This window comes from Arachis duranensis, chromosome 3 (assembly GCF_000817695.3).
Source record: "Arachis duranensis cultivar V14167 chromosome 3, aradu.V14167.gnm2.J7QH, whole genome shotgun sequence".
NCBI classification, from domain to species: Eukaryota; Viridiplantae; Streptophyta; class Magnoliopsida; order Fabales; family Fabaceae; genus Arachis; species Arachis duranensis.
This window is the reverse complement of record NC_029774.3, coordinates 39142624-39146317: the sequence shown is the minus strand read 5'-3', so window position 1 is coordinate 39146317 and position 3694 is coordinate 39142624. Positions and strand designations below refer to the sequence as shown.

General features: G+C 33.6%; 1 non-coding gene across 1 annotated transcript; it reads left to right on the top strand.

Annotated features, from left to right (window-relative positions):
- The first annotated feature begins 551 nt into the window (after positions 1-551).
- On the top strand, positions 552-659 carry LOC127745860 (small nucleolar RNA R71). Its single transcript, XR_008007484.1, has one exon. It is a non-coding gene; the product is annotated as a small nucleolar RNA R71 (small nucleolar RNA).
- Positions 660-3694: the final 3035 nt, after the last annotated feature.

Here is a 3694-nt window from a genome sequence, read left to right as displayed (position 1 = left end):
GAATTCTCTGTCTGTTGCTGAGAAGATGATGGAAAAGGCTTGCTATTGCTAAACATGTTTCTTCCACCATTATTAAAGCCTTATTGAGGCTTTTGTTGATCCTTCCATGAGAAATTTGGATGATTTCTTCATGAGAGATTATAGGTGTTTCCATAGACTTCACCCATGTAATTCACCTCTGCCATTGCAGGGTTCTCAAGATCATAAGCTTCTTCTTCAGAAGATGCTTCTTTAGTACTATTGGATGCACTTTGCAATCCATTTAGACTCTGAGAAATCATGTTGACTTGCTGAGTCAACATTTTGTTCTGAGCCAATATAGCATTCAGAGCATCAATTTCAAGAACTCCCTTCCTCTGAGGCGTCCCATTACTCATAGGATTCCTCTCAAAGGTGTACATGAATTGGTTATTTGCAACCATGTCAATGAGTTCTTAAGCTTCTACATGCGTTTTCTTTAGGTGAATAGATCCACCTGCAGAATGGTCCAGTGACATCTTAGAGAACTCATATAGACCATCATAGAATGTATCTAAAATGGCCCATTCTGAAAGCATATCAGAAGGACACTTTTTGGTCAACTGCTTGTATCTTTCCCAAGCTTCATAGAGGGATTCACCATCTTTTTGCTTGAAGGTATGAACATCCGCTCTAAGCTTGCTCAGCTTTTGAGGAGGAAAGAACTTGGCCAAGAAGGCCGTGACCAGCTTATCCCAAGAGTCCATGCTATCTTTAGGTTGTGAGTCTAACCATGTTCTAGCTCTGTCTCTTACAGCAAAAGGAAAAAGCATGAGCCTGTAGACTTCAGGATCTACTCCATTAGTCTTTAGTATCACAGATCTGCAAGAATTTAGTTAAAAATTGATAGGGATCTTCTGATGGAAGTCCATGAAACTTGCAGTTCTGTTGCATTAGAGCAACTAGTTGAGGCTTCAGCTCAAAATTGTTTGCTCCAATGGCAGGGATTGAGATGCTTCTTCCATAAAAATTGGAAGTAGGTGTAGTATAATCACCAAGCATCCTCCTTGCATTATTATTGGGTTCGGCCATGTCTCCTTCTTTTTTGAGATTCTCTGTAAGGTTTTCTCTGGATTGTTGTGCTTTAGCTTCTCTTAGTTTCTTCTTTAGAGTCCTTTCAGGTTCAGGATCTGCTTCAACAAGAATGTCCTTGTCCTTGCTCCTGCTCATATGAAAAAGAAGAGAACAGAAAAGGAAGAGGAATCATCTATGTCACACTATAGAGATTCCTTTATGTGAGTAGAAGAAGAAAAGAATAGAAAAAGGTGGAGAAAAATTCGAACACAGAGGAGAAGAGAGGGTTCAAATTTTTAGATGAAGAGAAGAGTTAGTAAATGAATAAATAAATAGAAGGAGGTGAGAGAGATGAGTTTTCAAAAATTGTTTTTGAAAAAGGGTTAGTGATTTTCGAAAATTAAATCAAAGTTAAAATTTGAAACAATTAGTTAATTAAAAAGAATTTTGAAAAAGAGGGAGGTAATTTTCAAAAATTAGAAAGAGAAAAGTGGTTAGGTGGTTTTGAAAAAGATAAGAAATAAACAAAAAGTTGATTAGTTAGTTGAAAAAGAATTGAAAATCAATTTTGAAAAGATAAGGAGTTAGAAAAGATTTTTGAAATTGATTTTGAAAAAGATATGATTAGAAAAAGATATGATTAAAAAGATACGATTGAAAAGATATTTTGAAAAAGATTTGAAAAGGAAATTAAAAAGATTTTATTTTTAAAATTAAAATTGATTACTTGACTAACAAGAAACTAAAAGATTGAACCTTTCTTAACAACAAAGTAACAAACTTCAAATTTTTGAATCAATCACATTAATTGTTAGTAAAGTTTTCGAAAATCATGAAATAAAGATAAGAAAAAGATTTTAAAAATCAATTTTAAAAAATTTTTCGAAAATAACAAAAGGAAAAAGAAAAGATTTGATTTTGAAAAAGATTTTGAAAAGATAAGATTTTTAAAATTGAAATCTTGACTTGACTAACAAGAAACAACTTATTTTAAAAATTTTTGACTAAGTCAACCCAAAGATTTCGAATTTTTTAGTAAAAGAAGGAAAAGATATTTTTTATTTTTGAATTTTTTTAATGAGGTGTGAGAAAAATACGAATATGACCCAAAACATGAAAATTTTGGATCAAAACCAATGATGCATGCAAGAACACTATGAATGTCAATATGAACACCAAGAACTCTTTGAAGATCAAGATGAACATCAAGACTTATTTTGGAAGAATTTTCAAGAAAAGAAAAAATATACAAGACACCAAACTTAGAAATTTTTCATGTTTAAACACTATGAATTCAAAAATGCATATGAAAAACAATAAAAAACACAAAACAAGAAAATATGAAGATCAAACAAGAAGACTTACCAAGAACAACTTGAAAATCATGAAGAACACCATGCATGAGTTTTTTTTTTCGAAACATGCACAAATTTTAAAAACATGCAATTGACACCAAACTTAAAAATTGACACTAGACTCAAACAAGAAACACAAAAATATTTTTGGTTTTTATGATTTTTATAATTTTCTTGGGTTTTTCGAAAATTTCTTTTTGAAAAAAAAAACAAAAATAAAATAAAAATTTTTGAAAGATTTTTGAAAACTTTTTGAAAAAAAATTACCTAATCTGAGAAACAAGATGAACTGTCAGTTGTCCAAACTCAAACAATCCCCCACAACAGCGTCAAAAACTTGGTGCACGAAATTGTGATCTCAATGGCGCCAACAACTTGGTATGCACAATTGTAATATCACTCTTTTTCACAACTTCACACAACTAACCAGCAAGTGCACTGGATCGTCCAAGTAATAAACCTTACGTGAGTAAGGGTCGATCCTATGGAGATTGTCGGTATGAAGCAAGCTATGGTCATCTTGCAAATCTCAGTCAGGCAGATTCTAATGGTTATAATGGTTTTTGAATATAAAGATAAATAAAGCATAAAATAGGGATAGAGATACTTATGTAATTCATTGGTGGGAATTCCAGATAAGCGCATGAAGATACTGTGTTCCTTCTGAATCTCTGCTTTCCTACTGCTTTCATCCAATCATTCTTACTCATTTCCATGGCAAGCTGTATGTTGGGTTTCACTGTTGTTAATGGCTACCTCCCGTCCTCTCAGTGAAAATGGTCCAAATGTGCTGTCACAGCACGTCTAATCATCTGTTAGTTCTCGATCATATCGGAATAGGATCCATTGATCCTTTTGCGTCTGTCACTACTGATGAGCGGATAATTTATACGCTTTTTGGCATTGTTTTCATATAGTTTTTAGTAAGTTTAAGCTACTTTTAGGGATGTTTTCATTAGTTTTTATGTTAAATTCACATTTCTGGACTTTACTATGAGTTTGTGTGTTTTTCTGTGATTTCAGGTAAATTCTGACTGAAATTGAGGGATTTGAGCAAAACTCTGAAGAAGGCTGACAAAAGGACTGCTGATGCTGTTGGATTCTGACCTCCCTGCACTCGAAATGGATTTTCTGGAGCTACAGAACTCCAATTGGCGCGCTCTCAACGGCGTTGGAAAGTAGACATCCAGGGCTTTCCAGCAATATATAATAGTCCATACTTTATTCGAATAATGACGACGTAACTTGGCGTTGAACGCCAAGTACACGCTGCTGTCTGGAGTTAAACGCCAGAAAAACGTCATGAT